General features: G+C 37.0%; 1 long non-coding RNA gene across 1 annotated transcript in view; it reads right to left on the bottom strand.

The window, feature by feature from the left end:
- Window positions 1-25,491, bottom strand: part of LOC119624875 (uncharacterized) — a 581,364-nt gene that overhangs the window by 368,392 nt on the left and 187,481 nt on the right. Inside the window, exon 2 of the long non-coding RNA XR_012093742.1 lies at window positions 10,073-10,126. This is a non-coding gene — a long non-coding RNA (uncharacterized lncRNA). The remainder of the gene's footprint in view (window positions 1-10,072; window positions 10,127-25,491) is intronic.

The following is a 25,491-nucleotide window of genomic DNA, read 5'->3' as shown; positions in this document are numbered from 1 at the left end:
GATTAGTACTTTGAGGAGAGTGATGTCAAGAGGTAGTTAATTTGGACTTGTGCAGACGTAAGTTCTATTTAATGTTTAAATTCATCTGTAGGCGTTAGTTCTCAACTTCAGAGCAATACACAATACATTTTTTACTCTCTAAAAAATCATAAATACCTAAGATACAAATACTTCAGATAAACCTTTTTGTTTTTACTGATTTCATCTTTTTTCCTCATCATATATATTATTGCTAAATGCACGCCAATGCTTTGTCAATAAGTCCATAAACTTGGGGTGCAGAGAGGGCAGTAGCCTTCCGCTGGTTCAAAAATACATACTATCGGGCCGGGCGCAGTGGCTCACGCCTGTAATCCCAGCACTTTGGGAGGCCGAGATGGGTAGATCACGAGGTCAGGGGTTTGAGAAAAGTCTGATCAACATGGTAAAACCCCGTCTCTACTGAAAATACAAAAATTAGCTGGGCGTGGTGGCGGGCGCCTGTAATCCCAACTACTCAGGAGGCTGAGGCAGGAGAATTGCTTGAACCCGGGAGGCGGAAGTTGCAGTGAGCCGAAATTGCACACTGCACTCCAGCCTGGGCGACAGAGCAAGACTCTGTCTCAAAAAACAAAACAAAACAAAACAAAACAAAAACCAAAAAACAAACAAACAAACAAAAAACATACTATCACAAAGACATCAGGTGTGGAGATATGCTTACCCCATCCTCAGTACTGAGAACAATGCCTAACACATAGTAGATACTCCATATATATTTACTACTCAAATGAATGAATGCATAATTTGAAGGGTATACCTCAGATGTGCTATATTTAACATACACTATAATGGAATTATTAGTACTTTTAGACACTGCTTTAGTTTACAAAGCCACATATTGACTCAATTTTTATAATAGCCTTGTTACACAATAATACAATTTACGGTTTACTATAATTTCCATGTCTTGACTAGGTTGAATTTGTTTCACTATGAATTAGTTTTAATTGTGCCATCACCTCACTTGAATTCAATGCAGTTTTGTTTGTTAAATCCAAGTGTAGTTTTCACAGTTTTCCTGTTACATTTCACTTTCTTAGATGTAGCCTATTTCATCATTTTATTTGAAATCTTTCTGAGTCACAATGCTGTAGTGCATCATATTAGGGATTCTTTGCTAGCTTTGGGTCATTCATCTGTTTGATTTAAATAACCTACTTAGAGTATATGGTAAACAGAGATTGACCATTACGTCTCTATTCCAAGCATTGTATTAAAAATGCATAGAGCTTTTTCTAACATATCTACTCCCTCTGCCATCTTCCCTGGAGTTTCCATCATTTTGAAAAGCCATCTATGTCTTTATATAATTACTGAGTAAAACAGGACATTTCTGCATGGTTCTGCAAGGAATCTCATCCCAATGATGATCAGACATTCCTTGATTCAGTAAATATTTAACAAACACCTACTGTATGCCAGTAGGTGTAGAGTCAAAGTTATTACATTAAAAACAAGTCCTGACGTTTGTGGTAGAGACAAATAAGTTCATAATGGTAGATACTGTTTAGTGCTATGTAGAAATAAAAATCTATGGTAATGCAAATTGAGCACAAGTATATGTATTCTAAACAAGTGATCAGGGAAGACCTTCCTAAGGTAATATTTGAGCAAAGATTTAAATGAAGTGAAAAAAAAAAAGCTATTACAATATCTAGGTGAGGAAAAACAGCAAAGCTTTGGGGTATAATTATTCTTGGTCTATTCAAGGAACAACAAAAAAAGCCAGTATGGCTGAATCAGAGTAACACCAAGAATGAATCAACCAATTATTCAGCACTTCTTGAATATAATTAGGCATGTAGTCACTTATTCATATAATCACACTATCTTCTAGCTAAAATATTTCCTTTTGTGAGCAGAGTAAACAAGAAAAATAATGTCAAATGCCTCACTAGATTTCATATACATCATATTTCTGTTACTGGGTATATAACTCCTAGGTCTCCTAACTCCATTTACCTTCCAGATCAACCTGAACATGAGTATTAGCCATTCAATGATAATTTCTATGTTACTCTACAATCACTTACCTTTTTATTCTACTTAAACCTATGCTATCTAATCTCCCCTTAATCCTCAGAATTGTTTGAGTATCTCTAAATGATTCACTGTAATGTTATTAATGTCAGCAATTCTAAAATCTTCTCTACCTCTTAGGCTTTCACAACAACTTCCCAGTTGAAGAGTACTGTTTTCTTATGACTTTTCTCACTGATAAGCTTTTCACTACTCTCCTGTCATTTCTGGCTTTCTTTGATGTGCCCTCTACAGCTCTCACACATTGATAAATTTGATTTTTCATAATTGAGTATGATTTTAGAGAGTTATAAGCCTACCAGATTTAGATGTAAGTGAAGTCCTCTTTGTTGATTTTCATGAATGACAAGACATTGAATTATAATGTCTCTCTATGCCAGTTTCTTCATCTGTAAATTGGAGATAATACAGTTTCTTGCTTGGGCACTTACGTTGACCTTAGAAGACCTCTCTCCAGCTCAATGTTGTTCCTTCTTTAATCCATGGGATTCTTACATCTCAGTAAATATTTTATCCTATGATACTGCAACTCCAAAGTTATGTCCTTGCTCATGTTACCCTCTGCCTGGAATACTTTTCCTTCACTTCACCTCCTTCGGTTCTTGGTAAATGCCTATTATTTTCCCATGCATAAGTCAAATATTTATTGCTCTGAAACAGCTTGTTTAGGTTATCTAGGCAGTTGATTTTACCTTATTTAGCATTTTCACAGGACTTCGTACATGTCTCTAATATTATATTTTATTTGTGTTTCCTAGGGGACCAGAAGATACTCGTGGGCTGAATTATTTATATATGATCATCTTTTAAAACCTTAGAACAAAGTGGAATATAAATATTATGTTTGTATTATCTTTAAAAAAATCTTAGAATAAAATGGGATATAAATATAGCTACCTATCCCATGTACAATTTTGTGTATATGATTATGTATATAATATATATATAGCATATTATATTATGTATTTAGAGTGAAAGAAACCTTTTTTTTTTTTTTTTTTTTTGAGATGGCGTCTCACTCTGTCGCCCAGGCTAGAGTGCAGTGGTGCGTTCCTGGCTCACTGAACCCTCTGCTTCTGGGTTCAAGAGATTCTCCCATCTCAGCCTCCTGAGTAGCAGGGAACACAGGCGCGCATCACCATGCTCAGCTAAGTTTTGTATTTTTAGTAGAGATGAGGTTTCACCATATTGGCCAGGCTGGTCTAGAACGCCTGACCTTGTGATCCACCAGCCTCAGCCTCCCAAAGTGCTGGGATTATAGGTGTGAGCCACTGTGCCCGGCCAAGAGGCAATATTTTTAAGATCCTAAGCTCTATGGTAAGAATTTGTGGGTTTATAGTCCATTTCTACCACCTCAAAATTGTATTACCTAGGAAAATTCACTAAATAATCTTTGAGCTCAGCCTCAGTTCCTTACCCTTTTAGCATTGGTTTATAATTATTCCCACATCACAACATCATAGTGAGAATTAAATGAGTGCCTACAGAGCACTTGGATATTTAAAATCTTAAATATTATCCTCCTTTCTCTTCTAATATATTTTCCTCTTTGAGTCTAGCAATGTATCTTGTACATGTCAGGGAATCACAGGCATCCACTAGGGCACACAGCACAGTCTCTGCAACATAGTAGATAATCAATAGGTGTTACTGAGTGAGAAATGCACAGATCAAACACTGCCTTTCTACAAGTAAATTTCACAGAAATTTTACTGAAGGGAAAACTTAAAATCCTAGATATAAAGTAACTTGTCTGAAAATACAAAGCCATCAAGTAAAGACCAGAGCTCCACTTTTTACCATTCTAGTTTCATAAAGTACTCCTCACTACACTGCATTTTCACAATTGATGTGTGTGTATTATAAATAAATACAAGGAAAGAAGTAAATGTTCAAGGAAAGAAGGAAAAGTGAAAGAGTAGGGGGAAGGAAGAAAATATGTTCAGTTTAATTACAGTTTATTTTCCATGGCCTCTAACTAATTGAGGGAAATTTATAAAGTTTGCCATCTTTTGACCAAACTCATATTTGGGATTTGGAGATTTATAATGCTTCCCTTGACCACTGCTGTGTCTACACTGCCCTGTTTTTTCTATAGCCAAGCACATACTCTATACTCTTCCAAATAAAACATACCTGCCAATATTCCTAACCATTTGTTCTATCTGGACACAGATTGTGTTATTCAAATAGAATCCTAACTACATGAAATACAATTTAATTAATATTTATTGAGAGTCCCTAAGGTGTAGTCATTAACTAAATGAAGAATGATTTGTTTTTAATTTAATAGCAACATGACACAATGCAATCTGAAAGTGTAGTTGGAAGCTCCTACAATCACTAATTAAAGAAGAAGGAGTATATTAATGACCATGAGGGCCTTTGCCACTGGGAAGGGGAGATTTGGATGACACATATAATCAATAATGAAGCGAAGGACTGGTTTATTTTCCCTTTATAGTCTAAATCCAAACTTAATGGCTTGGACACTAATATAAGTTAATGAGAAGTTCACAGGAGAAATTCTATAAAGTGTATGCTGAAAATGCAAGTGCTGTGAACTGACTAAAAGCAGGAACATTCTTAGCAACTTGAATAAAGAAACATAGTCAAACATTTTCATCGTAGGTAATGAAATAAAATTTATATTGCCTTTTTCTCGCTAAGCAGGTTGCTGGAAACATACACTCACATGCACATAGTTGTGTATATTACACTAAAACACATATACACACATACATGAGTAAACCAGAATGTCTTTCAGAAGACCTACAAAGAGTAATTGTATCAACAAAGCTAAAGTTCTCCTTGGTGGTTATGTTATGCCATCCTTTTTGTAGTTGTGGTATGTGAATTACTGCAGATGACACCTTCAGTGGGACAAGTTATCAACATAAGAAATTTCAGGAACAAAGCCAACTGGAAAGATATGCCAGTTACAGCAGAATAAAAGACAGTATGACACCAAAGCATTTATAGAACGTGTGTTGCTTTAACGATCCATAAGCACAGATACTGCAATACTGCCTGCAAGGACAGACTGGGGCTCAAATGTCAACAATGTTCACTACTGAGTCAATCATCTCTGAGTATAATAATGACATACCTGAAGTAAGTTTTCAGTAGCTTTTTAGTTCATACTTTTCGCTGTTCATATCTCTGTTCATCTGGACACCCTCTATTTAAGTGGTAAAATTCAGTCTTTCCACATCCCTTTACTGAATTGTTCCAGCCAAGTCCTTTCCTTACATAGTGGAAGTGCATACCATTTACTTATTTTCTCCTAAGATGATCAAAATTCAACTCTCCTACCTCCCCACTCCCATCACCGTTGCCACCATCTCTGTAACTGGCATCCTGTAAAACACTGGGTTCCAAACTCAAGGAACATCAGAATCACCTGGAGGGTTTATTAAAACACACATTGCTGGGAGCCACCCCCAGAGTTTCTGATTTAGAAGGGCATTTCCAGGAAGTTCCCAAGTGATGCTGATTTAGCAGGATATTTCCAGGAAGTTCCTAGGTGATACTAATGATGCTGGTCTAGGGACAATTTTGAGAAGTATAACCTACAAGGTATTTAAACACTCATTAATATTTATCCATTAAAGGGCAATGATAATACTCCATGATCCCTTCAAATGTATTTTTTAAATGTACATAGTATAATACCAATGACTATACCTTTCAGAACATGAGTGAGTGCCTAGCACATAAAAGGTGTTTGATAATATTTTATGAAATGAATCTAATTCAAAATAATAAATATATAATATGTTTGTACCAGTAATTTCAAGATTAGGCAGCAACTTGAGAGGGAAGAGCCTTTCCTATAGACAGTCGCCTGCTCTGTGATATAGGAAAAGCACAAGAGCTCACAATGGTGATGCCAATGATAGTAATAACACAAAATTAGAAAATTTCCATAAGGAGAATTTTAAAGATTTTAAAACACTTTCATAGCCTTCACATACTGGACATGAATCAGTTAAACAACACATCGGAGGCTGCAGCATACTAGAGAAATGTGTGCAGCGCAGCACAGCACACTGCGCGTCCTAAAGCCATTGACATCTACACAGCTGGGAGGGCTGTCTCAGGATGTGACCAACTGAATGTTACTCACTTACGACCAACATCCAGAACAACCCAGGTGTCCCTTCCCTACTAGAAAAGGCTGCTACTTCTGGCTTTACAGGTAGGCACTTCACACAGCACATATTAAAAGAGAGCACACATTCTTAACGTTACAGCAGATTGAAAATTCTAATCAGAACCAAATTAGAAACAGTGTGAATCAGAGCAATACAAATCCACAAATGTGGGAGATGTCATTTAAGAAAATGCAGATAGAAAAAGGAGGGCTCCCTAAACATAGTTCCAACCCTGGAACAAAGATGCATCCATTTTAATTCAATGGATATGAGATAGAAACAGCATGGGGCACAGAAGATTAGTAGGGCAGCAAAAGAAAAATTTCCAAGAGAGATTAGGACAGAGACAATTCCATAAGCCATAAATGGACAATTCTTAACTGTTGAGGTAAGGGAGATTCAACAGTATGTGTCATGGGAGACATACAAGCTTAAATTCACTGTATATAGAAAATTGAACATTTAGAAACTATTGAAATTATTCTAGACAAATGCAGCATATCTTAGGGCTTGGTTTTATAACAGGGCATGTTTCCTTTTTATGTTATCTTTTTAAAAATTTTACTTTACTTGAAGTTCCAGTTCAGTTACATGTGCAGGATGTGCAGTTTTGTTACACAGGTAAACATGTGCCATGGTGGCTTGCTATCAACCTATCACCTAGGTATTAAGCCCAGCATGCATCAGCTATTTGTCCTGATGCTCTCCATACTCCCCTCACTCCCCCAACAGGCCTCAGTGTGTGTTGTTCCTCTCCCTATGTCCATGTGTTCTCATTGTTCAACTCCCGCTTATAAGTAAGAATATGCAGTGTTGGTTTTCTGTTCCTGTGTTAGTTTGCTGAGGATAATGGCTTCCAGCTTCAGCCATAAAGACATGTTTCTCTATGGATAGCACAACACTTCTTTTCAACCCTTAGCATTCAACCCTGTGAAATCAGCAATGTTATGTCTACTTTACAGATAGAAAAAAGATCATTGAGGCTTAGAGCTGGGACTTGAACTCAGGTTATTTGAGTGCAAACTCAGCATGTGTTTCATATACACAACTGTCTCTTTTTGGTGCCTTGCAGTTAAATTCCTGGTAATTATTTAACTGAATGCCATACCTAGGAAGAACATAACAAAGAATATTCAGGTCTATTCTTCAGACAGATTTACAGTCTACATGATTTTGCAGCAAGTATCTCAGAAAATAACTCCTCCTTATCAGTTTATTCACTTTTATGGGAAAATACCAAGTTTTGAGGTGGGATTTTGAATACAAACAAAACATAGCTTCTCAATGGGTTCACAGGAAATCTTACAGCATTATGTATTTAAACAAATGCAGGTTACTATGTTTAGACTAATGGTCCCACCATTCTTTATAGCCTATACTTTACCATATTTCTTCTTATTTTAATTTCATACCAGTATTTAATTTGAAAAATATTTCTAGGCCGGGCGCGGTGGCTCACGCCTCTAATCCCAGCACTTTGGGAGGCCGAGACGGGCGGATCACGAGGTCAGGAGATCGAGACCATCCTGGCTAACACAGTGAAACCCCGTCTCTACTAAAAATACATTTAAAAAAATGAGCCGGGCGTGGTGGCGGGCGCCTGTAGTCCCAGCTACACGGCAGGCTGAGGCAGGAGAATGGTGTGAACCCGGGAAGCAGAGCTTGCAGTGAGTGGAGATTACGCCATGGCACTCCAGCCTGGATGACAGAGCAAGACTCTGTCTCAAAAAAAAAAAAAAAAAGAAAAAAAAAAAAGAAAAAGAAAAATATTTCTAATGCTACTAAAAATAATTAAATAATTAAACAGAAAGCAGTTTTACTGTTGAATCACTGATATCTGTGAACACAGCATATGTCATATGAATCTCAGCATCTTGGGGTTTGAAAGTGCCTTAGTAGGGACTTACTTTCACCGCCCACTGAAGTGCAATGGAAATGCAAACATTGAGATTGGATAGACCTCAATTTGAAATCTAGCTCTGGCACATATTAGCTGTTGGATGTTAACCTGTCTGAAACTCAGTGTATTTATCTGTAATTAGGATTTATAGAAAATTATAATTTTATGTTGCCTTGGCATCCATTTTGAATATGTTTAATTTTTTCATATCAGGAGCAGGGCATAGTCACCCTTGTTTACAGTTTTCCACCTCCATCTAGTTTCTTAATATGTCCAATCCAGATATCTACTTTATACAACCAACTCCCGGTGATCATCTCCCTGTGGAAAACCTTGATATAACTTATTGACTATACACACCTCATGCACTGTTCATATACACCACAGTGACTGCCTCTCAGTCAGAGTGGACTCCATGGAACTCATCCCCGCTTGCTCTAAACCCACCATCAGAACTTGCTGCAGGAAACCCACCTAAGTAATGCCATGCATTATAATAAAGACTTCAGCACACAGATCTCTGGCTCACTCTCGTTCATTCCCCACCCACTGGTTGGGCATGCATGTCCTGGACTAATAGCCTTTTCCCATTGGTCCTCGAGGGTATGCTGCCCTCTCTTTCTGGGACCTGTAAATAATAAATTGTTTCTGCTATTTAATGTTGTTTTCTTGAGTTGCCTACTCTGTCTTTTACCTGAATAAACCACCCAAACTTAACTTCTTTCCCAGTTAGGACCTTCTACAGAGTCGATATCTTGGTAGGAATAAACTGAACACAGGTCAAACAAAAGTCACAATGGTGTCTTAGTATAAATAAGTTTCTAGAGGGATACATTGTCACAGGTTGGACACTTAGGCATTAGGTAGTCAGCCAGAATAAAGAAATATCTAATAAAAGGCATACTGTAGTCATCCAAGACTAAATCCCCTGAATTTCTGTTCAGGCAAGGCTAGAGCTTATGGCCACTATCATGAGACAGGCCTCAAGACCAGACTGGTGAAAAAATATACAATAGCATAGAGATAGGAAAACCCTGGCAAATTTTCAAATATATCAACTATGCCCTCTATGTGCTCTCTATTCATATTTTGCATTTATTACAATATATATTTAATTATTAGTTTATTATCAGTCTTTACCACTCAAAGGAATGCTCCATGAGGTCAGAAAACATATCTGTCTGTTTGCCACTGCAACCCCCGTGTTGAACATTATGCTGGTACACAATTGATGATCATAGCTTTTTACTAGCAGTGGGGAGGGAGGGAGGGAAGGAAGCAGGGAGGGAGGGAGGGAGGCAGGAAATAAGGAAGGAAAGAAGGAAGGAAGGAAGGGAGGAAAGAAGGAAGGAAGGAAGGAGAGAAGTAAGGAGGGAAGGAAGAAAGGAGAGAATGAAGGAGGGAAGGAAGAAAGGAGAGAAGGAAGAGGGAAGGAAGGAAGGAAGAAGAGAAGGAAGGAGGGAAGGAAGGAGGGAAGGAAGGAGGGAAGGAAGGAGGGAAGGAATAAAGGAGAGAAGGAAGGAGGGAAGGAAGAAAGGAGAGAAGGAAGGAGGGAAGGAAGGAGGGAAGGAAGAAAGGAGAGAAGGAAGGAAGAAAGTAGAGAAGGAAGGAAGGAAGGAAGAAAGTAGAGAAGGAAGGAAGGATGGAAGGAAAGAAGGAGGGAAGGAAGAAAGGAGAGAAGGAAGGAAGGAATGAAGAAAGGAGAGAAGGAAGGAAGGAAGGATGGAAGGAAAGAAGGAAGGAAGGAAGGAAGGAGGGAAGGAAGGAGGGAAGGAAGGAAGGAAGGTTTGAAGGTTGGTTGTGGTGGCAATTAAACACTCCATTAACATTCATTGATAATGTTATCATTTATGTGAGGCACGAATCTCTTACATTATGCTTATGAAAGGTGGGTATAATCTTTGCAGACAGTCTCCAATGAAAGCACACTTACATTTCTTGAGGTGGCCCATTCCATATCCAGTGACTCCGAATGGCAGCAGCATCTCTGCAAATCAGAGAAGAAGTTTCTGGGTATTGGATCTTGTTCTCACTACTTATATTCCACAGAGCAAGTTTATTTTCCATCCGCAGAAGTATTCTTCAAATATTTAAAGACAAAATGTTGTATCTGTTTCCTTCTCTTAAGAAAACTCTCCTCTCTCTCTCTCTGTTTCTCTGTCTCTCTGTCTCTGTCTCTCTCTCTCTCTCTCACACACACACACACACACACACACACACACACATACACACACACACACCAGCACAGACCTTGTTTATTTAGTAGATTTAATCTTTGAATTTTGTTTCTGCTTAAAGTTATGGCGTATTTTATCTGGTTAATTGAAACTCTTTTGGAGATAGTGTTCAGAGTTAGGTCCATAGATATGGTTTAACAGGCTAGAGGCGAACGGAACAGCATAACCACATCTTTCTTTCTAGAATCTATACTTGTATTCATTTCATCTTCATGCTCTTCAGGCACTTGCCTACTAACCTAGCCAGTAGAGTGAAGGTGTATGTTGCAAATACTTCATAAGTTAGTACTTATAAAGTAATGAGAGATGAAGAATATTCCAGAGAGTAACTTTAAAATAATAATGGGGAATTTTGCTAGGAGGGCCTAATGTATGAATGCAGTAGGAATGTTAGAAAGTTTCAGTGGAAGGAAAATGCACATTTGATTTGTAAAATGAAGGGAGAAGGAGACATTTTTAGACAGGATATTGTGGTCTGTATTAGTCAACTTTTGCTGTGTAACAAACCATCCCAGAATCTCAGTTACGATCATGAATTATTTTTCTTGCTCACAGGTCTGCAGCTTACTGGGGGAAGGTCTGCTTCAAGTTGAAGAATGGCTGGACTTTCCATGTCTAAGGGTGAATTAATTCTACTCCACATGTCTCTGCATTCTCCTTGAATCAGAAGATGTCACCTGCCTTCTCATGTGAACCCAAGAGTGCAAGAGGGGAAGTAAAAGCTAATAATTATTTATCCTACCTTGGCTTAAGACAGTCTCAATCAAATAACAAGGTCTGAAGGCAACAGGAGGGGGAAGTATTCTATACCTTTCTACTGTTGCATAATGGCACAATACAGAGGTTGGGGGCGAAGGATTGAGTGCACAAGGGCATGGGTATCTAGTAGCAACTAACTCTTTCACACATAGGGTAGTGGTGGGGAAAATGTCTGACCAACTTGTGTTCCATGAAGTTGTATGTTGGTCCCTGCCATGGACTCTGTGATGCACAAAGCCACCCCATTACCAATCGCAAGGACAAAAAACCAAACACCACATGTTCTCACTCATAGGTGGGAATTGAACAATGAGAACACTTGGACACAGGAAGGGGAACATCCCACACTGGAGCCTGTCTTGTGGTACGGGGCAGGGGGAGGGATAGCATTAGGAGATATACCTAATGTAAATGACAAGTTAATGTGTGCAACACACAACATGGCACATGTATACCTATGCAACAAACCTGCATGTTGTGCACATGTACCCTAGAACTTAAAGTACAATAATAAAAAAAAAAGAATTAAAAAATCACAGCTTTATGCACCCATGAAATCTGTGTTAAAAATAGAGGCTGAGAAGTCCTTCCATCAAAAAGATTGAGAATGTTAACAAAATGGTTTTACCATTAATTTAATGGTGTAAAATTATGTAATTTTGTAATTTTTGTAAAATAAGGTAAATAAATATTTATCTTATTCTTGGTAATATTTTGAATCTTTTGATACAGTAATTTTTCAATGCAGTAAAATGTACTTGGAATTGCTTCAGAAGTACACATAATGCATAATTATATGAGAGTAAACTGACATACCAATTAAAATATAATGGAAAAACAGATTGTAACTTTTAATTTTTAAAATAACTACATCAAGTAACAGTAATACAAAAGTTCAGTGATGAAACTAATATACAGAATTTTTTTTTAGAGAAAGAAAGTCAGCATGGCAATGTATGTTTTGTTTCTTTGTATTCTTAGGTATTCAGAAATGTCTGAGATTTTGAAGAGTGGATATAAAAATTAATATAGATGTTTTTAATGAGTATTAGATTTTTTAATGTCAGTCTTCTAAATTTTGGTTGCATTTTGTTCAAAATCAGTTAAAAGCTGTAACAAAATATTCTTAAACTGCCCCATAAAAAAGTTCAATTGTTTAAGCTTCAATCAAATAACAATTTTTGAAAGGAATTCAATTCAATTCGAAGTTATAACTTTGAAATTTATATCTATCAATGATGGGGGTAACTGGTAAGTTAAATTAGGAAGCTCAATTAGTATACAAGATTTAATTCTGATAGTTATGATTGTGCTTTGAAATACCTCAAATTATAGAAACAATCTATTGCTGAGGCCGTATTTTCTATTGGATAAATTCATACTGTTATTTGAAATAAAATTGCATTGTGAAAAATCTGCAACTGTTGCAACATGTACATTTCTAGAATCATTGAAAGAGTTATAAACAGAGACAGATTAAGGTCTTTGTGTTAAAAAGATATTCATCATAGGATGTTACTCTTAATGTAGTCAAAAAGAGAGTAACTGAAAACAGTTGGTGTAAAATATTTATACATTTCATTATTAATTTATGAATTATGAATTTAGGCTCATTAGAAAGAGCATGTTTCTCAAAAAATGACAAATCTGCAATGAGAGAACACAGAACAGTGGTTGTCGGGGGTTAGGACTGGAGGGAGAGTGTGACTACAAAGGACAAGCACAGGGCATTTTTGAGGTGAAAGAACTAATCTGACCCTAATTATATCAGTTGTTACACAAATCTATATATGTGTTAAAATTATTAGAAATGTACATCCAAAAAGTAAATATATGTGTATGATATTTTAAAAAATAAACTAGATCATTCATTGCCTACAGTGAAAAATCAATTGCTATTATCAACAGTTTCAAATATATTACTTTAAAATGTAATCAATTAGGACAGCATGGAGTGACTGGCAAGATGGTCGAATAGGAACAGCTCCAGTCTGCAGCTCACAGCAAGATCAACACAGAAGGCAGATGATTTCTGCATTTCCAACTAAGGTACCCAGGTCATCTCATTGGGACTGGTTAGACAGTGAGTGTAGCCTATGGAGGGCAAGCAGAAGCAGGGTGGGGCGTTGCCTCACCTGGGAATCACAAGGCGTCAGGGAACTCCCTCCCCTAGCCAAGGGAAACCATGAGGGACTGTGTAGTGAGGAACAGGGCATTCTGGCCCAGATACTACGCTTTTATCATGGTCTTCACAACTCACAGGCCAGGAGATTCCCTCCAGTGCCTACACCACCAGGGACCTGGGTTTCAAGCACAAAACTGGGCAGCCATTTGGGCAGATGCTGAGCTAGTTGCAGGAGGTGTTTTTGTTTTGTTTTGTTTTCATATCCCAGTGGTGCCTGTAATGCCAGTGAGACAGAACCATTCACTCCCCTGGAAAGGGGGCTGAAGCCAGGGAGCCAAGTGGTCTAGCTCAGTGGATCCCACCCCTATAAAGTCCAGCAAGCTAAGATTCAGTGGCTTGAAATTCTTGCAGCCAGCAGAGCAGTCTGAAGTCCACCTGGGATGACCGAGCGTGGTTGGGGGAGGGGAGTCCACCATTACTGAGGCTTGAGAAGGCAGTTTTCCCCTCAGTGTAAACAAAGCTGCCAGGAAGTTTGAACTGGGCAGAGCGCACCCCAGCTCAGCAAAACCACTGTAGCCAGATTGCCTCTCTAGATTCCTACTCTCTGGGCAGAACATCTCTGAAAGAAAGGAAGCAGCCCCAGTCAGGGACTTACAGATAAAACTCCCATCTCCCTGATTCAGAGCACCTTGGGGAAGGGGCCACTGCAGGAGATTGGTTTTTTTTTTTTTTTTTTTTTTTTTTTTTTTTTTTTTTTTTTTTTTTCATATCTCAGTGGTGCCTGGAATGCCAGTGAGACAGAACCATTGACCCCCCTGGAAAGGGGACCTTCAGCAGACTTAAACACTCCTGCCTGCCAGTTCTAAAGAGAGCAGCGGACCTCCCAACATAGTGCTCGAGCTCTGCTAAGAGACATTCTGCCTTCCAAAGTGGGTCCCTGACCCCCGTGCCTCCTGACTGGGAGACACTTCCCAGCAGGGGTCGACAGACACGTGATACAGGAGAGCTCCAGCTGGCATCTGGTGGGTGCCTCTCTGGGATGAATCTTCCAGAGGAAGGAACAGGCTGCCATCTTTGTGTTCTGCAGCCTCTGCTGGTGATACCCAGACAAACAGGATACGGAGTGGACTCCAGTAAACTCCAGCAGACCTGCAGTAGAGGGGTCTGACTGTTAGAAGGAAAACTAACAAACAGAAAGGAATAGCATCAACATCAACAAAAAGGACATCCACACAGAAACACTATCCGAAGTTCACCATCAAAAACCAAAGTAGATAAATCCATGAAGACGAGGAAAAAAAAAAAGAGCAAAAAGGCTGAAAATACCAAAAACCAGAATGTCTCCTCACCAACAAGGGAAAATAACTGGACAGAGAATGAGTTTGACAAATTGGCAGAAGTAGGCTTCAGAAGCTGGGCAATAACAAACTCCACCGAGCTAAAGGAGCATGCGGTAACTCAATGCAAGGAAGCTAAGAACCTTGAAAGGAGGTTAGAAGAATTGCTAACTAGAATAACCAGTTTAGAGAATAACCTAAATGACCTCATGGAGCTGAAAAACACACCATGAGAACTTTGTGAAGCATACCCAAGTATCAATAGCTGAATCAATCAAGTGGAAGAAAGTATATCAGAGATTGAAGATCAACTTAATGAACTAAAGCATGAAGACAAGATTAGAGAAAAAATAATGAAAAAGAATGAACAATGCCTGCAAGAAATATGAGACTATGTGAAAGTACCAAAACTACATTTGATTGGTGTACCTGAAAAAGACAGGGAGGATGGAACCAAGTTGGAAAACACTCTTCAGGATATTATCCAGGAGAACTTCCCAAACCTAGCAAGTCAGGCCAACATTCAAATTCAGGAAATACAGAGTACACCATAAAGACACCCCTTGAAAAGAGCAACCCCAAGACATACAATTGTCAGATTCACCAAGGTTGAAACAAAGGAAAAAATGTTAAGGGCAGCCATAGAGAATGGTTGGGTTACTCACAAAGGCAAGCCCATCAGACTAAGAGTGGATCTCTCTGCAGAAACCCTACAAGCCAGAAGAAAGTGGGGGCCAATATTTAACAACCTTAAGGAAAAAATTTTTCAGTCCAGAATTTCATATCCAGCCAAACTAAGCTTCATAAGCAGAGAAATAAAATCCCTTATAGACAAGCAAACGCTGAGCGATTTTGTCACCACGAGGCCTGCCTTACAAGAGCTCTTGAAGGAAGCATTAAATATGGAAAGGAACAACTAGTAGCAGCCACTGCAAAAAAATACCAACTTGTAAAGACCATCAATACTATGAAGAAACTGCACCAACTAACAGGAAAAATAACCATCTAGCATCATAATGATAGGATCTAATTCACACATAAAAATATCAACCTTAAAAGTAAATGGGCTAAGTGCCCCAATTAAAAGATGCAGACGGCAAATTGGATAAAGAGTCAAGACCCATTGGTGTGCTGTATTCAGGAGACCCATCTCACATGCAAAGACACACAGAGGCTCAAAATAAAGGGATGGAGAAGATTGACCAAGTAAATGGAAAGAAAAAAAAATCAGGGATTGCAATACTAGTCTCTCAGAATTAGAAAAAAACTACTTTAAATTTCATTTGGAACCAAAAAAGAGCCTGCATAGCCAGGACAATCCTAAGCAAAAAGAACAAAACTGGAGGAATCACACTACCTGACTTCAAACTATACAACAAGGCTATAGTAACCAAAACCACATGATACTGGTACCAAAACAGGTATGTAAGCCAATGGAACAGAACAAAGGCCTCAGAAATAACACCACACATCTACAACCATCTGATCTTTGACAAACCTGACAAAAAGAAGAAATGGGGAAAGGATTCCCTATTTAATAAATGGTGTTGGGAAAACTGGCTAGCCATATGCAGAAAACTGAAACTGGACCCCTTCCTTACACCTGATACAAAAATTAACTCAAGACTTAAACGTAAGACCTAAAACCATAAAAACCCTAGAAGAAAACCTAGGCACTACCATTCAGGACATAGGCATGGGCAAAACTTCATGACTAAAACACCAAAACCAATGGCAACAAAAGCCAAAATTGACAAATGGGATCTATTTAAACTAAAGACCTTCTGCACAGCAAAAGAAACTATCATCAGAGTGAACAGGCAACCTACAGAATGAGAGAAAGTTTTTGCAATCTTCATCTGACAAAGGGCTAATATCCAGGATCTACAAGAAACTTAAATAAATTTACAAGGCAAAAACAAACAACCCCATCATAAAGAAGGGGAAGGAGATGAACAGACACTTCCCAAAAGAAGACATTTATGCGACCAACAAACATATGAAAAAAAGCTCATCACTGGTCATTAGAGAGATGTAAATCAAAACCACAATGAGATACCATCTCACACCAGTTAGAATGGCAGTCATTAAAAAGTCAGGAAACAACATATGCTGGAGAGGATGTGGAGAAATAGGAACACTTTTACACTGTTGGTGGGAGTGTAAATTACTTCAACCATTGTGGAAGACAGTGTAGTGATTCTTCAAGGATCTTGACCCAGAAATACCGTTTGACCCAGCAATCCCATTACTGAGTATATACCCAAAGGATTATAAATCTTTCTACTATAAAGACACATACACACATATGTTTATTGTGGCACTCTTCACAATAGCAAAGACTTAAAACCAACTCAAATGCCCATCAATGATAGACTTAATAAAGAAAATGTGGCACATATACACCATGGAACACTACACATCCATGAAAAACGATGAGTTCATGTCCTTTGCAGGAACATGGATGAAGCTGGAAACCATCATTCTCAGCAAAGTAACACAGGAACAGAAAACCAAACACCACATGTTCTCACTTATAAGTGCAAGTTGAACAATAAGAACACATGGACACAGGGAGGAGAACATCACATATTAGGACCTGTCAGGGAGTTGGGGGCTAGGGGAGGGATAGCATTAGGAGAAATACCTAATGTAGATGATGGGTTGATGAGTACAGCAAACCACCATGGCACACATATACCTATGTAACAAACCTGCACGTTCTGCACATGTATTCCAGAACTTATAGTATAAAAAATAATAATAGTAAAAATAATAACTAACCAAAAATATGCTAATAAGAATATGTTCTAGATTCTGGAACAACCACGAAACTCTTAAGTATACAAAGAAACACTAATTATTCTGCTTCTATTGAATTTAATGCTCAGATAATCAAATTGAAAAGATGATTTTAAGTTTTTCTTTAATATGCACATTATTTCTTAATTTTTAGAAAAATTACTTCTGAATTAGATTTTATTAGAATTACTAATATGTCTATCAACATATAAAATTCAATTTGTGGGTCAATAATATTCCAAAGCATAATATAATTTAAATTATCAGTCTTCTCTTTTTCTACCAAATGCATTCCAGTCTGGATGACAAATTATATTGTTCTCCTACACACCTGCCTAATTCTTTCATATCTCTTAGTTACCTTGTTAGTAATATTCTCTATGTGAATCTCATTTTTCCTTTGTTCATCTCACAAACTCCCATTCATCCTTTGCGGTTCAAGTCACCTCTGAGCAACTAAGTGATGATTAATTTCTAAATCAGTAACTGAATGTCCCTAACACCTTGGTATATCTGAATTTAATATTATTATTCTGTGCAGTTGTCACGCATTTAATTTCATGACTTGTTGGTGGGTGGCACCTTGTGGGAAAGCTGTGAGGAGGAATCTTGTCTTATTCATTTTCTCCTTTTATCACTGTATGTACTGCCTGACAATTGTTAATTATCCAGCAGACATTTGTTTAGTAAATAAATTTAAGTCCTATATAGTAAATAATATTAGAATATTTCATTTATTTCAATAGTAAGTATGAAATAAAGCATATAATTTAATGTGATTTATTTTAATATACTCAAAGCAAACTAAAATGCCATTACCTAAGGACAAGTTATATTTATAACCTATGTTATAATGCTTTTGTAAGGGTTGTTGTTGTAGAAAGCATAATTCTGTATTTCGTAGGTCCGTAGCATCATACACACGCACAGGTAATATGACACCTATTATATTACACAGGTATATAATACTGTATTATATAAAAATATGAGCCTGTGGTGTAAAACAAGTAAATCTTGCTGGGATATTTCATTAGTGAACTTTGAAAATCAACAAGCAAATAGAAAACCCCAGGCCTTATATTTACATAATTTTCATTTCAAGAAAAATCTATGCATTATTAAGCACCCAGAATTGTTCAAGGCTTGCAAACGTTCCATTAAAATACAAGTAATTTTGTTGTTGGTATTGTGATTCTATCTCCCTTTCACCAAGTGCATAGTAGCTTTATGGTTAAGAAGGATCCAAAACCACTCTCAGCTTTAAAGGGCATCCCAGTTGTTGAGCCCTTTTTTTGATTCTTCTTGCTGCCATGATTAGTTTAAAAATGTCAGTGAGCAAACTTTATCCAGTGCTAAATCCCTTTATGTATGTGAATGGTGTGTTGTATGGCTGTGAGGTCTGGAACTGCTCATTACACTTGGATGCCACGGAGGAAGTCGCTGTAGCCAATGCATAAAAAAGTAAATAAAAAAATTATTAAGTTAGAGCCCTCATTAAACTATGCCTGAAGCCTGATGTCTCTATGAAATTTTCAGTCTTACTAATGTAAAAAATTTTTTTCTTTCCTGCAACAGAAATGATCTCAATTGATTCCTACCTAGTATTATTACAAATTCCTCTGTGAGTTCTCCATTCTGAAATGGCACTTACTGTAATACCCAAGACTTGAATTACATGAGACTGACCTGGTGGATGCCATGCTACCCAGAAGTGAGGGAATTGTGAGGATTACCTACTTTTCAGCAAGAAGAGCTCATTAGCCCACAGCTAATATACCATGCATTTGATTAAATGGCTGCGAGGGGAACCATATGTCCAGTAAGTAGAAATGTTTTCCTTGGGAATCATCAATGCTAGCAATAATTACCACCATATTATAAAAATAAAAAGAAAGAATGAAGTCCATGCACCCTCATGTACCTCCCATCTCTTTTAACTCTCAGTCCAGATCATAGAATAGAAATAAAAAGCTTGAATAATCTGAAGGTTTATCAACAGGCATATTGAAGGGAGTGTAGTATAAAAGAAGACAGGCAAATTAATCACTATTAAAGAAGGTTAAATGCTATACATTTTGAAAAAGGATCAGATTATATGAGATCTGATTGTTTTAGATTAAATATACTATGTTTTTTACCTGTGCGTGAATATAAGTAACTCAATTTCCCATGTAGTTAATAAATTCATTTTCACTTGCTTCCTATGACTAAATGTCTGGCAGCAGCAGCAATCTCTGGGGCTTTACAAGTGGCTTTTATTCCCTGAGATAAACACTATCTTCTCGATTTCTGCTTTTGTACTTTCATTTGCTCTAGAGGTGAGATCTATTTCTGAAAGGCTGTGCAGACTTTCCTGAGTACCATCTTCTGGGCATTTTCATTTCTTGAGTTTAGAAAAGAAAAGCTTTTGAGTTTACTAAAATCTTTCTCAGCAGTGCTGCTCAAAATTATGATTAGTGCTCTGTATTTGGGAGGCACATGTGTTGTAATGTCTATGGAGAAAATATCAAGTGCGAATGTTTTTGAGGAGCCAGGTGCATATAATGACAAGAATGACAAAATTCAAGATACATTTTGTGAATAAATATTACAAAATTTGCCATGACTTTTAACAAATTATTTGAATCTATTTAAATAACATGATTTTATGATTTTCAAAATCAACCTTCAAATCTTTTTATCATTTACTAAAGTTCACCTGTGCTTTTTGTATGTTGATCTTACAAAAACTATTTCATCCATGGAATAGATTAAATGTGCAGCATACTTGGTGCTTCCTGGTTTGGAAATCAATTCAAAGCAATATCAAGTCTTGAAATTTTAAAAGTTTATGGCAAACCCATGAGGCCACACCAAAATAAACTATTTTTAGATCTTAGAAAATCACGTTTAAAAGTGACTTCATTTCGTGAAATATTGTCTTCAACTCCCTTGTTTCTATGACACTGAGTTTATTTTTAATTGTCATATCTATAGAAATGCTGGTCAAGCAAGAAAGTAGAGTTTTATGTTTTTATTCTATTATGAAACTAGAACGTGAAGAACACAACACCTAACATTTATTTTTCACAATTATAGTATTAATTTTTGATGAGGGTGTTTTCTGGGAATCACTGAAGGTAGCTGAATTGGGTTGGGTTGCCTAAATTCATCTGGGAATGCAGGATGTCTATGAATAATCGGTTGGACTACATGAACTTTTTTTTTTCTCTAGATGACATCACATAAGAAAAAAAATAAAGTTGACAGGGCTTCAGCTTACCTCCACTTTTGAATGCCAACTGCTTGACTTACATTAACTTATTTACTCCTCACAAGGAGTAATGCTATCATTATCCCCATTTGGTAAGAAAATTCCTTCTTATAGATTTATCCAAGTCTACACCTGAAGGGAGAGATTGAAGTTCCAAGTTTTTTTTTTTCTTTTTTTCCCCCCCCATTTCCATAGGTTATTAGGGAACAGGTAGTGTTTAGTTACATGAGTAAATTCTTTAGCGGTGATTTGTGAGATTTTGGTGCACCCATCACCCAAGAAGTATACAGTGCACCCTATTTTTAGTCTTTTATCTGTCACTCCCTTCCTCACTTTCCCCCTAAATTCCTAAAGTCCATTGTCATTCTTACACCTTTGCATCCTGATAGCTTAGATCTCACTTATAAGTAAGAATATACAATGTTTGGTTTTCCATTCCTGGATTACTTCACTTAGAATAATAGTCTATAATCTCATCCAGGTTGCTGTGAATGCTATTAATTCATTCATTTTATGGCTGAGTAGTATTTCATCATATATATGATGTAATACTATATATATAATATATATCTATTATATATCATATATATGATATATATGATTGATATATATATATGCTGTATATATGATATCACAGTTTGATATCACAGTTTCTTTATCCACTCATTGATTGATGGGAATTTGGGCTGGTCCTACATTTTTGCAGTTGCAAATTGTGCTGCTATAAACATATGTATGCAAGTATCTTTTTCTTATAATCCACATTACCTCCTTTACTTCATTTCATCTAAGGTAAGCTAAATTACTAACATGTAACAAGTATTTTCTTGTTTGTCATTTCAAAAAATCAACTTTTGGTTGTGTTGATCCTTTGTATGGATTTGTGTATCTCAATTTTGTTCAATTAGGATCTGATTTTAGTTATTTATTTTCTTCTACATTTGGGATTAGTTTTTGTTTTTCTGGTTTGCCTAGTTGGGATGTTAGGTTGTTGATTTGAGATCTTTCTAACTTCTTGACGTAGGCATTTACTGTTTTCTACTTTGTTCTTAGTACTGCTTTTGCTGCATTCCAGAGATTTTAGTATGTTGTGTCTCTACTTTCATTTGTTTTAAATATTTTTTAAAATGTCTTCCTAATTACTTTGTTTAGCCAAAAGATATTTAGAAACAAGTTGTTTAATTTCCATGTAGTTGTCTGGTTTCAACAGATCCTCTTGGTATTGATTTCTCTTTTTATTCCAATATGGTGTGAGAGTATGATTGTTTGGATTTCAATTTTTTTAATTTATTGAGACTTTCTTTATGGCCAAGAATGTGATCAATCTTACAGTACATCCCATGTACATAGAAGAATGTATATTCTGTGGTTGATAGGTAGAGTGTTCTGTAGATGTCTATTAGGTGCAATTGGTATCAAAACTGAGTAAGAAAAAAAAAATGACCAACTAAAAAATAGTCTGAGACCACAGGGTTTCAATGTCACATTCTGCCAAAGTTACAAAGAAGAGGTAGTACCAATCCTTCTCAAATTATTTCAAAAAATTGAGGTAGATGACTCCTTCCAAACTTATTCTATGAAACTAATATCACTCTGATAGCAAAAACTGAGAGTAGCACTTATTAAGCGAAAGTAAAGCCCTCAGCAAAGAGAGGTAACCTGAAAGCAAGGTTCCAGAAGTGGGGCTGAGTTCCAGGTCTTTTACGTTGTAAGACCATGGAAGTCTTCTGTGGGTTCTGCAAAGAAACAACAAAAAAAGAATACTACAGGCCAATATCCCTGATGCATATAGATGCAAAAATTTTCAGGAAAACACCAGCAAATGGAGTCCAGTAGCACTTTTTTTTTTTTTTTTTTTTTTTTTTTTGAGATGGAGTTTCACTCTTATTGCCCAGGCTGGAGTGCAATGGCATGATCTTAGCTCACCACAACCTCTGCCTCCTGGGTTCAAGTGATGCTCCTGCCTCAGCCTCCTGAGTAGCTGGGATTACAGGCACCCACCACCATGCCCAGCTAATTTTGTAGTTTTAGTAGAGACGGGGTTTCTCCATATTGGTCAGGCTAGTCTCGAACTCCCAACCTCAGGTGATCTACCCACCTCCACCTCCCAAAGTGATGGGATTACAGGCATAAGCCACCACACCTGACCCAAAAACTTAATTACCATAACCAAATAGGCATTATTCCTGGGATGCAAGGTTGGTTAAACATATGGAAATCAATACATGTGGTTCACCATATAAATGGAACTAAAAACAAAAGCCATAAGATTGTCTCAATAGACACAGAAAAGCTTTCAGTAAAATACAACACCCCTTTATGATAAAAACCCTCAGCAAACTAGGCATTTAAGGAACATATCTCAAAATAACAGCCATCTATGACAAGTCTACAGCCAACATCATCATGAATGGGGAAAAGCTGAAAGTATTCCTCTTGAGAAGTGGAATAAGACAAGGATGTCCACTCTCCTCATTCCTATTCAACATAGTACTAGAAGTGCTAGCAAGAGCAATCAGGCAGGAAAAGGAAATATAATGCATCCGAATAGGAAAAGAAGAAGTCATATTATGTCCTTTTATTGATGATATGTTTCTATACCTAGAAATCCCTAAAGAGTCTATCAAAAGGCTCCTGGAACTCTTAAACAACTTCAGTAAAGTTTCAGGACACAAAATTAATGTATAAAAATCAATAAACTTTCTATACATTCAAGAATGTTCAACTAGAGAGCATAATCCATTCATAACACCCAAGAATATAATTCATCTATTATAGCCACAACATAGTAAAGTAACTAGGAATACATCTAACCAAAGAGGTGAAAATTCTCCACAAGGAGGACTACAAGACATAATAAAATAAATCATAGATGACACAAAGAAGTGGAAAAATATCCAGAACCTACAAAGAACTCAAATTTACGAGAAAAAAACAAACAACCCCATCAAAAAGTGGGCAAAGGATATGAACATTTCTCAAAAGAAGACATGCATATAGCCAACAGATACATGAAAAAATGCCCATCATCACTGGCCATCAGAGAAATGCAAATAAAAACCACAATGAGATACCATCTCACACCAGTTAGAATGGCAATCATTAAAAAGTCAGGAAACAATAGGAGCTGGAGAGGATGTGGAGAAATAGGAACACTTTTACACTGTTGGTGGGATTGTAAACTGGTTCAACCATTGTGGAAAACAGTATGGCGATTCCTCAAGGATCTAGAACTAGAAATACCATATGACCCAGCCATCTCATTACTGGGTATATACCCAAAGGATTATAAATCATGCTACTATAAAGACACATGCACACGTATGTTTATTGCACCACTATTCACAATAGCAAAGACTTGGAATCAACCCAAATGTCCATCAGTGACAGACTGGATGAAGAAAATATGGCACATATACACCATGGAATACTATGTAGCCATAAAAATGGATGAGTTTGTGCCCTTTGTAGGTACATGGATGCAGCTGGAAACCATCATTCTCAGCAAACTATTGCAAGAACAGAAAACCAAATACTGCATGTTTTCACTCATAGGTAGGAATTGAACAATGAGATCACTTGGACTCTGGAAGGGGAACATCACACACCAGGGCCTATTATGGGGAGTGGGGAGTGGGGAGGGATGGCATTGGGAGTTATATCTGATGTAAATGATGAGTTGATGGGTACTGACGAGTTGATGGGTGCAGCACACCAACATGGCACAAGTATACATATGTAACAAACCTGCACATTGTGCACATGTACCCTAGAACTTAAAGTATAATTAAAAAAAAAAAAAAGAAGTAGAAAAACATTCCATACTTATGGATTGGAAGAATCAATATTGTTAAAATGACCATATTTATCAAAGCAATTTACAGAATCAATGCTATTTCTATGAAACTTTCAATGTCACTTTTCAAAGATTTAGAAAAAAAATCTAAAATTCATATGGAAGCAAAAGGAGTCTAAATGATCAAAACAATTCTATGCAAAAAGAACAAAGCTGGAGGCACCACATTATCTAACTTCAAACTATACTGTAAGAATACAGTAACCCAAACAGCATGGCACTAATGCAAAAACAGATGCACAGACCAAAGCAACAAAATAGAGAACCTAGAAATAAAAATGAATAGCTACCACCGTCTGTTCTTTAATGAAGTCAGGAAAAATAAGCAAAGGAAAAATGTCTCCCTATTCAATAAACTGGCTAGTCATATACAGAAGAGTGAAACTAGACCCCTACCTTTCACTATCTAAAACATTAAATCAAGATGGATTAAAAATTTAAATGTAAGACCTAAAACTATAAGAACCCTAGAAGAAAATTTAGAAAACACCATTCTGGACATTGGCCTCAAGAAAAAAATATGACTAAAACTATGCCCTTCACAAAGATCTAATATCCAGAATCTATGAGAAACTTAAACAATTGAATGAGAAAAAAATAAATAAATAACCACATTAAAAAGTGGACTGAAGAGATAAACAGACACTTCTCAAAATAAGACATACAAGTGGCCAACAAACATGAAAAAAAACGCTCAACATAACTAATCATCAGATAAATGCAAATCAAAATTACAACGAGATGCCATCTTCTTGCAGCCTGCTTTGTCCCTAATTCAGCTAGGTCTGAGTTCCTGTCCCATGACCAAGAGGAATAAGGCACATGAACACTGGAGAGTGAGTACAGTAACCCTTAATAAGCAAAAGGAAAGCACTCAGCAAAGAGAAGGGACCTGAAAGCAAGGTGCCAGAAGTAGGGCTTAGGACTGAGTTCTGGGTCTTTTATGTTCAAGAGCGTGGAAGTCTTCTTTGGGTTCTGCCCAA

Source organism: Chlorocebus sabaeus, chromosome 8 (assembly GCF_047675955.1).
Source record: "Chlorocebus sabaeus isolate Y175 chromosome 8, mChlSab1.0.hap1, whole genome shotgun sequence".
Lineage (NCBI taxonomy): Eukaryota > Metazoa > Chordata > Mammalia > Primates > Cercopithecidae > Chlorocebus > Chlorocebus sabaeus.
Note: the sequence above shows the minus strand (reverse complement) of the source record. Positions and strands in the feature narration are given on the sequence as shown.